The sequence below is a fragment of the Mesoplodon densirostris genome, chromosome 6 (genome assembly GCF_025265405.1).
Source record: "Mesoplodon densirostris isolate mMesDen1 chromosome 6, mMesDen1 primary haplotype, whole genome shotgun sequence".
NCBI lineage: Eukaryota > Metazoa > Chordata > Mammalia > Artiodactyla > Ziphiidae > Mesoplodon > Mesoplodon densirostris.
The window spans coordinates 123,435,577-123,449,176 of NC_082666.1; positions in this window are offsets into that span (position 1 = coordinate 123,435,577).

Here is a 13,600-nt window from a genome sequence, read left to right on the forward strand (position 1 = left end):
TCTGCTTTTCTTTGTTCTGCATGTCGGTTTTCTGTGTAGGCTTCTATCCACAGAGAGGACTGCACTGTTTGTAAAAAAACTTGAACACCATTGACCTAATGTTTTCCACTGAATTTATTCAGAATAACTTTTTTTTTTTTTTTTTTGCGGTACGTGGGCCTCTCACTGTTGAGGCTTCTCCCGTTGCGGATCACAGGCTCCGGACGTGCAGGCTCAGCGCCCATGGCTCACGGACCCAGCCGCTCCGCGGCATGTGGGATCTTCCCGGACCGGGGCACGAACCCGTGTCCCCTGCATCGGCAGGCCGACTCTCAACCACTGCACCACCAGGGAAGCCCCAGAATAACTTTTTATAGTGGTTTAACCCTTCTTCCAGCTTGTGTTTGGCCAACAAGATGACAGAGCAATCCGGCGGAGACATTGGCACCAGTCACACACAGAGCCAAGCAGAGGGGACCCGGACGTTCCAGAAAGACCTGGCGGGTCAAGGCTAGGATATTCGCAGTCATAAGTCTATAACACGGGAAGGAGGAGGAAGAGGTACCACATATAAACTGATTCCAAAGGTACTCTCAAAAGAGTTCCCCAAATATTTTAAGCAGTGACCACGCTGTTGAAATAAGTTTATGGCCCCTAGAAATGCTAGAAGCTCTAAAATAAGCTCTTGAAGTCATTTTAGACTTCCAGAATTCAAAATATTCAAAATATCAAACAGGAACTTTGCCAAGGGCAGGAGACTAGACTTTGCTCTCTTAACTTTGTCAGGTGTTTGTTAAGGCAAAACTTTACAGATCTAAGGTAATCAAGGATCGACCAATTGCTCAATCCCTGAACTATAAAAATGCATCTACTGTAACCAATCAGAATATCTGGCTCATTCTCCTTTTATAAACATTTTTAAAGGATCCATATATTTGCATATGTGTAGAGCATTTCTGGAAGAGGCTCTAGAATGGAAACTTCATGGGGCAAATCTTTTTTCCCCTGCTTTGTTTATTTATGTATCCCGTGATGATGCCTGGCATATAACAGATGTTCAACAGATATGTGTTGAGTGGTAAAGGTGGTTGCCTCTGGGGAGTGGGACTGGGAGTTGGTGGAACTGTTACTTTTCAGCTTATACCCACAATGGGATTTATTTGTATAGTGATGGTGGGAAGAACGTCTGCTCCTGTCCTTGTACTTTTGCGCACAGAAGACAAAGACACATCTGCTCTTGTTCCACTGCTGTCCTTTGCCCTTATGACCACATCTCCCACACCGGCCACCCTGAGGAGGTATGTATTTCTGGCTTGGTATTCTTGTATTCTTAGTGGGCAGGAATCCACTCTTCTTTGTCCATTTCCCAACCGCTCTGCATTATGATCAGGCCTCACTTCCGAAAGCAGGTGTGGCCGTAAATCCGACTCTCAGTTTCAGCCTTCCTACTAATGCCTTGCTCATGGGACTGGATCAAAGTAGACACTGGAGTCTGTTCCTCAAACTTGGACATTTTAGATTCAGGCAAGTCGGTGTGGGAAAACTTGCGTGGGAACAGAGTTCTCTTGGGAATTAATGAGAGTTGTACTTTGTTTCCCACTTGGTTCTTATGTTTCTGTGTACATTTCCTGGAGAAGGGACTACAGGGTGGTGTGTGGTAGCATTCAGGGACCCCAAACTCATCCCAATCCTATGACACTGTAGTGCTTTTAGTTACTTAGTCTACCGTGTGCATACATTATCTTTGAAAAGAGTCTATGGATAAGAAGATAATAACAAAATGAGAAGGGATAACGGGTTTTTTGGTCCACCTACACAACAGAATAATTATTTTTCATAAACACTGTTGAAGGTAATTTGTATTTATAAACAGAAGAGATCATAATAATCGGTTGGCAGAATGATTCGGTGTGAAGAGACTCTTTGAGAAAACTGGCTCATAGAATCATTAAATACTTTGGTTAGCATAAAAATGCAAAGAAGTAGAATTACCACTGAAAAACGTTGGTGTCTGAAACAGACACTAACACATTCAATGTGAATGGGGGGTGAGGAATCCGTTGCTATATAGTGTCTAAAGTGGGATTGTAATATTGTCACATATATTTTGGAAGAGTTGCTCTTCTAGGAATTGAGTAAGGATGAACACTTTTGTTATTCTGAGATGGCTTCTGCTTTGTGTCTATGTGAAGCAGTATTGTATTAACAATGACAATAGCAATAATAACTGACACCCACTGATTGCTTCCTGTGAAATAAGCACAGAAATTCTTACGTGTATTAAATCCAGTGAGGAAGGTACTGTCATTATCCCATTTGACAGCTGAGGAAATGAACACACAGGTAGGCTTATGTCACATACTACTAAGGGGGTAAGGTTGGGATCCCAGGTGTGCTAAAGTTGGCTCCTATGGCTCTAGAGAGAGGAAGATGCACATCTCTCCCCAGCACCATGTTCAATGACCTCATGTGGACAGCTTGATAGGGGTCACTGTGGGAGAATTTACACCCCAAGAACTGGCAAATGCTATAAATCGTGCGGGTGTTTTTGTTTATTTTTTCCCCCTGAGATGTGGCTGCTAAACATTTACTGACACATCACTGGATAGGATTCTAACCCAGGAAGTTTGATTTCAGGGCATTTTGGCAAAGATGAATGTTTTCATGCCAAATTATTGATAATAGTATTACACATTTCCTATTGCGTGAGCCACTTTTATTCGGGTATTCTGTTACTTCCAGACAAATGCACAGTAATTGATTCCTAACACTTCCTTATAGAGGTGTTATGAGTATTAAATAAGATGATGCATTTGAATTAGTTAGAATAGGGCTTCCCGTCGTAGATTTGAGCCATAGAAGAATGCCCAGCAGAGATATGTCCCTAACGCCACTGCAGTCATCAATTTCAAACTATTTCTCTACCTTCATAGGAACTAAGGAATGGCAAAACTGACCATATCTCCATTTTCTCCCTCTTCCAGAGTCTATATCCTGGGGCAAAAAATAAATGAGTTAGGGAGAGAAGTCATCAGGATAATCTGTGCTGTTAGTTTACAAACCCGTTTTGCCAGTTCCATGCTCCATGAAAACAAAGCCTGAACAACTGACCTCCCACCCTGCCTCTGCCCTGCACTCCACACCCTCTGTGGGACCCCAGGGAGTGAAGCTGGATCATGACCAGCAGAGCATCCGTAAGACATGACATCATTTGGCAAAACCCAAATCAGCATGTATAGGAGATGTGGTACTGTCATTTGACTGAGATGCTAAGGATTTTGGGTAAAAAACATAACGGTCTCTTATCACCAGGAAGGCAATGCTCATCTTTGTGGGCAGCCAAAAACAATGGCCACAACAAAAACATCAAGGTCAGTGAGAAAAGGAACAGCCTATAATTGCCGAGTGCTAACTAGATGTCAGGCATTTTTCTAAGCACTGTATATGCATTGTTTTATTATATTATCCCAGCAGCCCTCTGAGCAATGTACAGTAAGTGTCCCCATGTTTTAGAAGAGGAAACTGAGCTTTAGAGATGTTGAATAACTGGCTTCAGATCATATAGGTGGCAAGAGGTTGAGGGAATGTGGAGCCCGTGACAATTTGACTCTGGAATTCTTGTCCCCAATGATGACATCATGTTGCCAAGGAGTCCCATTGAGGGAATGGAGCTAAAGTGTTGTCTTAGGGCTTCCAGGTTCTGAGACCACAGTCAGACAAGAATCTCCATCAAAGAACTCTCTTTGAACTGTGTTCCCAAGACCTTCTCTGACCACTAGCCCCCCTGACCTATTGCCTTGGCTTTGGGTTACTTAGCACATCTATCCTTGAACACACTCAACATTTTTGTGTGTCTGGCTTCAGTATCAACTTCCCCTTCCTCTACCCTGATGATGCAGTTATATTTCAGCCTTTGTCTGTGCCTTGAATACTGCCCGCTCGCATATCTTATGTACAAACTACCCTATAGAGCTGACCGAAGGCATCAACTCTCCTTCTTAAGAGTTATCCACTCCAGTTCTCAACAGACACATTAACAATGCCTTATGATTGAAGAACTAAGGCACTGTGTGTATAAAGAAAGAGGTTTAAAATATTTTATTAGAGAACACACACAGATATTGAACAATTTAAACATTATGGCATCCATATTTAGAAGGATAGTATAAATGCTTATAATTTGAACAGTCACTTTATTAAACAAATAAAATAAATTCCTTTTGAAGAGTGAGCTGCGTGATTCATAAAGTCCATTTTTTCAATAATTTATTCATCTGCTTTATATATACTTTTGTTTTCTTTAAAAAAAGTAACCAACATGATTGTTCACCATATCACATCAGAAACAAATAGATCTGTAAAAATGACATCTAGAAACTGCAGAAACACTTAAACAGCACATTCTATGGATATTGAATCCATGTAAAAGGAATTAAATGCTTTAGAAGCCATTGTAGTCAGCCTGGGAGTCATATACATGCATCCATACAAAATGGTGCAGCGAATTCAAGTATAACAATTCACACACATGAGCATGTTTATCTGACATCAGAGAGAATCCTCCCTCCTGTAGCACAGAGCCCAGACCCAACTCCCAGTATGATCCAGACGAACTTTGTTACACGGCGGGAAAGGTTGGTGAGATCAACTCAACCGACCAAATAGCAAACCTGGAGAAGATGGACGTGTACGCGAGCGGTGCGTAGTGGAACTCACACCTCGTGGAGATCTTATTTGTCACAGCAATAGTAGGGGTGATAGGAAAACCATAGCAGCTAAACTCAGCCCGTCAGCTCACATTTGCTTCCCTGGCAATGTGGAAATGCCATGTTTGTGTTTGAACAGATCTAATGAGGCGACAAACCATAAAGCTGCAGTAAGCCGGGAATGTCCTGGGGTTCATGCTTAAATGGCATCAGCTTTATTTACTAAAACACAGATTTATTTTCATAGACAGAAGGAACCTCTAAATTTGTTTTCCTTAGTCCCAGAAAGTCAAGCCCCTCCTCATCGCTGCTTGATTGTGAAAGTGCAGCTCCAAGGCCTTCGTTTCTGTTTCAGTTTCTCCCAACACCTCTGCTGCACTGGGTGTGGAATAAAACCCTAGGCACCATTCAATAATAATGTGCCCTGATACAGCATAAGATACCCACCCTTCACTGACGGACGGTGGGAAAGGCAGCCTCTGGGGGTACTGTAGTGATCCAATTATTTTCTGCATTTTTTTGGTAGGAAAAACTTTCTTTGAAAACGTATTGCTTGGCCATTTTCTTGCTAAAAACAATTCCTCCATTTTTAAAAACATTAATTGCATCATCTAAGATTTGCTCATTAAGGCTAACAAAGCGTTTGGTTATCCTAACGGATTAACTACTTCATGTTCAAGCAAATGTTTATTTGCATGACGAGAACTGGACTTGTTTTCTTCTGTTTAGCCATCCCCCTGTAATGCTGTGCTAAGCCTTGAAACCTAAGATAATCAGAAGACTGAGAAACTAAGGTCCTTCAGCCAAGCCAAACGCAGGAGCTCTGATACGAAAGGCCCTGGACTCATGATGTACTGGCTCGTCCTTGGTTCTTCCTTGGCTTAAAAGAAGAGTGAGAAGAACAGCCAGCGTGGTTTGCCTGCAGAGGACGTGAGGGCTGGGGATTTGGCCGCCATGATAAGCAAGGCTGACTTCCACTTGCCCTGGCCCACTGGAGGAAGAGGCAGCCCAGCACATGCCTGGGGATCACAGCCCCTCGGCTTTTGCACGGGTGCATCCCTTCCTTGCTTGGAACAACTCCCGCTGTTCCCAATTCCACTTTGTCCTCCAGGATGCCACCAAGAGGCCACTATTTTTGAGAAGCCTTCTACCAAACTCCCACGGTACCACGTGAATGCTCGTGCTTGTGCGCTTACCCCGTCTGCTCTTATTGACTTGCCTGGACTCTCCACACATCACAGGTGCCTCACCGGATATTACAGAACAGATAAATGAGGGAAGGAGCTGCATGTGCAAAGGCAGCTTCCTTTGCAGGAAGTTGATTTCGTTTTGCAGTATGACTTCTACTTCTATCGATGTGCTAGAATTTGAGGGACACAAAAGGAACTTCAGTGTTTACCTTTTCAGAACAGAACAGGGGGAGTTGTACTAAGCTGACTCTCAAAATGCTGAGCTATTGTTCCTCAAACCTGTTTTCTTCATTCTCTTTACATTCAAAATCATTTCCTAAATCACTGTTGTCCCAGCGCTGACGAGAGTCATCTGCAAGGTTTGTGCCTTAGTCAGATAAATGCGGGATAAAGAAGGAAATCCACGTGGCAGGGAAGACTTACAAGCTCCTGAGGTGGATAGCAGGAAAGGTGGTTGGGATGGAGACCCCCCCCTTCAATGGGAGGTAAGGACCACACTCATGAACGTGAAGCTGGCTTCATGTAATGGATGTATGCGCCCTCAAAAAACAAGGCAGATCAACCTTTAAGGAATTATATTAATACTCAATATACTAAACGTTATGCATCAAATTGATGAAAATTTTATCCTCCTATAGAGTAAGAATTCTTACTCCAAACCCATGTCTACATTTGTACAAGTTCAGACTTTGGTTCTTTGGTAAATCGAAGCCCACGCTTATGTCCCTGTTCGCAGCCCCGTTGCATTCTGCTCCCTATGAGGTGATGCTCTGTTTTCCATCTCCCAGCACTGAAAGGATGGAAAACTCTTCTTTTTAATTTGGGCCAACACCAATCCACTTACCCCTGCCACAAGTCAGCAGCTGCTTCAAAAACCCAGAACACCGAAATAGACATAGGCTGTGTTTCTACAAAGCAGAGTTGGGCCAAGAACCTCATCCCTGAAAGTGACTTTTCCCCTCTGTTTAAAACAAGTTTGAGATTCTGAGTCACGAGAGGCCGTTTGGCAGGGAGATGGTGGCAGTTCCTCGGCCAAACACCGCCTTTTGAGTCCCGCTGACTGCCCTGGGCAGACTGAGCCGTGGTGAACTGAGCTTGCCGCGTGGACTTTCCTATCAAGCCACTTACCCAGAAGGGTCCTGGAGATCATTTAAAGGGGTCCACAGAAATGCCGAGGCTGTCACGAGCAGAACTTGAAATTAGAGCTAAGACTATGAGTTGGTGCTCCCATGATGCGGGTTTTAATGCCGGCTGAAATCTAAACTGCCCACGGGTCACGACTGGAATTTGCTATTTTGTCTTGTAAACACTTACTTCTGACAGTTCCCCAGCCCAGGTGGTGTCCAGCCCTATTTCCTAAGACGATTTTAGACCCAAGCTTTGCTTCAATTGCTCTGCTGTCTTCCACAGGTCAAAATTACTTCTCTTTCTTGTAACACTGGTTATGTAGACACATACACACCTTTTATGTAATGACTGCATCCTATAGACTGTCTTTCACAGAACAATGATGATAACAAAATACTTCCTATTTGCCAAGTAAGTCGTCAGTGTGAGAAGGATTACAAACACCAGCACTGAGTACTCTTGTTCTGGGTCGTCTATAATTTGAAAGTTGGGTGGAAAGCCTCAAAATAGCACAGTGAGTCTGACTTTTTTTTTTTTTTTTTTTTTGCTGTACGCGGGCCTCTCACTGTTGTGGCCTCTCCCGTTGCGGAGCACAGGCTCCGGACGCGCAGGCTCAGCGGCCATGGCTCACGGGCCCAGCCGCTCAGGGGCATGTGGGATCTTCCCGGACTGGGGCACGAACCCATGTCCCCTGCATTGGCAGGCGGACGGTCAACCACTGCGTCACCAGGGAAGCCCGTGAGTCTGATTTTTAAAATTTAAAACAAAATGTTCTGGTGGGGATATTTCCAACCAGAAGAAAATAGCATCGTGGAAGGTGTCACGGATGGGGGTGTGGAGAAGTAACTGAAACTTGGATTTTGGGGGCCAGCACACTAAATTTAGGAAAGACGGCACCCAGGCAATGGTAAAACACCCATTCTGTGACTTCCTTTCTAGTGAAGGAGTCACTAGTGTCTTGAACTCGTGATGACCAACTTCTAGAAAGGATCAACCTGAACTAGGACGAAGAACAAAGGAAATGGAAAGACTTATTCCGTCTTTTCCGGCACGTGGAGTTTTCAGTGCTTTAAGATACCGTAAAGGTGATCTAAGTTATAATCATGTTTTATTTATATAGCACTTGTGAGGGCAAATGACAGGGAAAGAGGGCTAGCCTTTATCAGGGGCCTACTGTGATTTCCTACGTTTTATCAGCACGTGAGGTGTTTTCACCTCCACCATTTCATTTGCTTACCCATTTCACAGATGAGGAAGACCAAGGGGGCCAAGAGAGGTCACATGACTTGTCCAGGATCACTCAGTTAGGTGCAGAGTTGGGGCTTGAAATGAAGCCCAGGCCTTGTGGCTCCTAGGCCCCTGCTTACAGAATCCACCAGTTCCCCTCCTATGATGGGCTCTGGGGTAAAGTCAGGCCAAGGGTTCAGCACACTGGCTGCCCGCCCGCACAGGTGAACCCCAGAAAAAGGTGCACAGAGAGCTCAACTTTTTCCAGTCTTTCTCTTTTTCCTGAACTCCCTTATGATTTTACTGTTTTTATTCTTCTCACACCCATATCACTGTGGTGGTTCTCTGTGAAAATATTTCTTTGGTAACGTGACTGTAAAAATTTACATTTTACCATATCAAAAATGTGCAGAGGGCTTGGCGCATAGCAGATGCTGGAAAAATGTAATTTTTACTCTTCAGAATTTATCTCTATGTATTCCATCACAGTGCCTTGTATGGAGCAGACTTGTTTCATTGTCTGCAATATTGGGTTAAGTAGGTGTGGTAATACTGGAAAATGGATTGCTTATGGCTTGTTATACCCCAGAGACAAGAGTAGCTATTTTCCTCCCTCCACATCTGATGAAGAAAGCATGTGTTTTGACTCAGGCTTTACAAGCTGAAGCAGAATTTCTGTTGCAGGATGGCAGCTCTCGTGTGCTGAAGTTTAGGGATCAAGGTTGTATGTGATGTTTGGAATAAAGAGGCAGAGAGTCAGGGGAGCTCTTAGGAATGGAGACAAGAGCAAGAAGGGGACCCCACTGTTTTCTTCAATGACTCCCTAACAAATGTTTAACTCTGTTAGGAAAGTATGTAGAAAACGAGCAATAACTTGTTATGTAAATATTTGTAATCCTTGCCTCTTTTGCTCTTAAAAATACTTCATCAGCCTACTTTTTAACAGCCTTCCTACTTATCAGCTTGAATTTGAGCATCCTTATTTTTTATTAAATCTGCTCATTTATCTACCCAGTCAGCAGTCCTCCCTCTTTCCCAGCTCTTTACAACCCCTGTCACCTCTGTTATGACACGGGGCCTGGGTGGGGAGGACGCTGGGACTCAGATGCATTCATACTGATGCTCAGCTTCTGATGAATGTGCCCAGGGTCTACCCACCCTTGAGACTTCAATTAGCCAAGCTGCAGAGCTAAAATCTTTTCACTATTAAGGTAAGGCTGGGTTTAGCAAAAGGCATGGGGACCAGAGTGGGGAGGAAAAATAATTCTTTCTTTTTACTGGATAAATCAATAAGCCATTGCGACACACATTCAAACCTATTTTTGGATGGTTTGGCTTAAATACACTTAATGGTTTTGTAGGACCCGCCTTTTCATGTGATTTTTCCTCCTGTAATTTCTAGATTGGATTGAAGCTGGCAAACCACGTTACTCTAGACAAAACTGTGTTCCCTTGTGATAGATATTGTGGAACCAGGAACACTTCCCATATGAGAGTCTCTGGGGAGGAGACGGGGGGACGGGAACCGAAGTGGCATTGTTCTTCGTCCAGAAAGCATGACAACAGATGCTACGCTGATTCTTCCAAATGAGGTTAAATGCTCGTGCTTCTCAGCAAAATCCAGGCAGAAGAGAAGGCCTCTCTCTACAGCTGTCAGGGAAGCACCATGTAGGTAATAAATTTGTCTACAATGAGGGGCTTGGGGGGTGTTGATGAAACAGAAATGGGACCAGGCCAAGGTACTGTAATGCCACACAGAATGGGCAGCGGGACCCAAGATGCAGGAGCTACAGCAGCTGAGATTGTACCACTACAGTCACTAAAGGTGTGGGCAGTAAGAGTGGGAGGTGGTCTTCAGAAGGCCTGAATGAAAAGGCCTCTGAGCAGGGAATGGCTGTCTACATCCTCATATCCAGTCAAGTCAGTGTCCTTTCCTTTCCTCTACTCTTAGGCTGTGAGACAAAGCAGAGTAAAAACTAACTGGAGGCTGGTTGGCACCCATTTTCCAAGCTAATCCTGATGCAGGGCAGGCGTTGTTGAAATAGCACTCACCCACTGCTGGGATTGGGGCCCCGTGGTGATCACAGCCTCCCACGTGCTCCTCAGTGACCCAACTCCCAGGACTGCTGGGTTCTGCCTTTGGTTCTTCTTTTTTTTTTTTTTTGGCCACAAGGCATGTGGGGTCTTAATTCCCTGACCAGGGATCGAACCTGTGCCCTTGGCAGTGAAAGCACAGAGTCCTAACCACTGGATCACCAGCAAATTCCCTGGCTGTGGTTCTTGATCCCATCTTGCTCCGTCTCACCTTCTCTCAGGGTCTAGAGTCTGTCCCATTCATTGATGGCTCTGGGGAGGGATTCCGTGCCTGTGGGTCTGGAGACAGTCACTAGCCTGGGATTCCCCACTGCTGGGTTCTGAACCCTGATTAGAACCAGAAGCCTCTTGTCATCAGCTATTACCCGAGCCTTCCTGGTGGAGCATCTGGTGTTCCCAAGAACTTGTGGTCCTGGTCTCCCAGCCCCTATCTGTAACTAGTGCTTGAATTAGTGGTCCCTTGCTTTCTCCTTGCCTGCTTATGAGGGATCCCAGTTCTCAGAGATGACCACCCAGGTGCTGAGGACTGCTGTGGGAATAGGAAGCCATCTGACACTTCCTGTCCTCCAAGAGTTTTCATCTAGTTGAGAAGACGAAACCTATATAGGGAGAGTGTAATGTACGTTTGAAAGTGAAAAAATAGTTATAGATTTTAAAAAGCAACAGAAAGATCACAATAAAATGCACAAGTAGTTAAATATATTTTATAGACAATCGCTGTAGGAACTTGGAGAGGGTGATCAGGCAGGGCTGCATTTGAACTTCTGATTTGGGAAAAGAATTGTGGAAGAATTTTTATGGGCAGAAAGAAGACAGAGGGAAGGAGAGTGTTACAGGCTGAATTGTGGCCCCCCTACATTTTGTATGTTGAAATCCTACTCCTAATACTGCAGAATGTGACTGTATTTAGAGACAGGGTCTTTAAAGAGGTAACTGCAGTCAAATGAGGTCATTGGCGTGGGCTCTGATCCAACAGGCCTGGTGTCCTTCTAAGGAGAGGAGATTAGGGCACAGACACACAGAGGGAAGGCCGTGTGCAGACACAGGGAGAAGGTGGCTGCCTGTAAGTCAAGGAGAGGGGCCTCATGGACATATATACACTACCAAACGTAAGGTAGATAGATAGTGGGAAGCAGCTGCATAGCACAGGGAGATCGGCTCGGTGCTTTGTGACCGCCTGGAGGGGTGGGATGGGGAGGGTGGAAGGGAGGGAGACGCAGGAGGGAAGGGATGTGGGAACAGATGTATATGTATGACTGATTCACTTTGTTATAAAGCAGAAACTAATAAAAATAAAATAAAATAAAATAAAAAGGAGAGGGGCCTCAGAAGAACGAACCCTGCCGACAGTTTGATCTTTGACTTCCAGCCTGTAGACTGTGAGAGAATAGACTAATGCTGTTTAAGCCACTCAGTGTGTGGTACTTTGTTATGACGGTCTGAGCAGATGGAGGGATTGCAAGTGCTAGGAGCTGGGTCAGCAAAAGCAGGAGCACCTTTGGTAGGAGAGGACCCTTTGCTTGCAGTAGAAAGTCTCCCGGTGCAAGGATATGATGAAAGAATAGAAGGAGTCCAGGAACAAGGTCCAGGAGCAAATGGACTGGTGGGATAGAGACGGGGCACAGCAGCACCAGAAAAGCAGGAACACCTTGCACTCAGTTGGGTTTTGCCTACAGTATTTCTTCTGGGGGACTAATCATTGCTTCATGCTAACATGAAACCAAGTTTACAAGATTAATCAAGGCCTCAGAGGCCCTGAGGCACACATGAGAGGGAAGTGAAAGGAAAAACAGCCGCAACAACAAAGGCAAGAGACACAAGTTGAAGAAGAGAAAGAGAAGGGGACTTTGCAGGGTCCCTAAAGACTTCCGAACTGTCTGAGAGTGAGAGGTGGCGGTTGGTAAAAGGAGAAACGCACATCTTGGGGGAGGGAATAGATACCACTCCCGACTCTTTTCTGAGATGTGACTGCACATGGTGTTTGTAGCCTTCATTTGGAACGAATAGTATAAGAAGACAAAGACAGCAATCCGGGTAGAGGGTAAGGGTCCTTGCGGAGGCCTCACTTGCGCTCTCAACTGGCGGGGGGTGCGGGGGGCGCGGTGGAGGGGTGTCTCTTGCCCTGGACTCACTGGAGGGCACGGACCTGCCGTGGTAGGGGACAGAGCAGCTGAGGGAAGCCCCAAGTTGTCAGCACTGTACCCCGTGGGAACTGGCCCCCTCTGGGACAAGGGCACCTACCCCAGCATCACCATGGCTTGTAAGCTTGGCCAGAGAGGGAGGGCAGAAGGATGGAGAGAGAGGAAGGGATGAGACAGGAGACGGGAAGGCAGGGAAGGAGATGGTGAAGACAGACAGGGCCGGGAGGAGGTAAGGGACGCTGCCACACGGCGCCTGCCCCAGAGCCTTCCCTTCTGTGCCCACCACGGGCAGTGGTGCTATTACTGACTGGTCTCGACGCTCCCAGGTCCTTCCCGATCAGGTCTGCCCCCTCCACCCCCATCCCATGCCCCACCCCAGCGGAGTCTCATCTCTCAGCCCCGTGCAAACCCGGTCCTGGGCCAAGGGAACGGCACACATTGCTCCCTGCTGGGACAGCCTTCCTCGCTTGACTGCCCATCAGAACTGGGAGGGGCCGGGGAGGAAGCCCCGCCCACAAAGCGCCCAGCTCAGAGAAATATGGCTCCGTCATCCCAGGGGAGGTCTAAATATGTTCCCCATAGTAACGCCATTTCGAGGCTAGTTAGGTCATTTCAGACTTAAACAAAAAGGAAGAGAAGAGAAAGAGAAGGAGGCAGAGGAGAGCGCCTGCTGGTAACTAGCACCAGTCTTTTGGCTGCTGAACTCCCGTTTTGGCACCTCCTCTGGACCCCAGGTCCTCAGGAGCTCCAGGGCAGACCCTCAGAGGCCCGGGTGCCTGCGCTGTGGTGAGAAGGCCTTCCCAAGGAGCCAAGTGTGGCCCCTAAAGTCTCTGGGGACCTCCCTTCAGCAGGCTCTAGGGGGCTGGGAGGGATTTCACATTGACCTTGGTCAAATGGCTCTGATTGGCTGTTGCTTCTCTCAGAGTTGGCCAGATTGTGCTGGGGCATTTTGCCAATGAGGGGAAGGGCTGAAAGACCCCCGTGGATGCCCCTGGGCTTCTGCTGACTTGCTTGTTCTGCAGAATACAGCAGTGGGTGAGGGGATAGAAAATCACAATGACATACTAAAGTTATCTTTTCGGTGGGCAGGTCATATGGGGCAGGAGCCAGCCCTGAACATGAACTTGTCACTTGA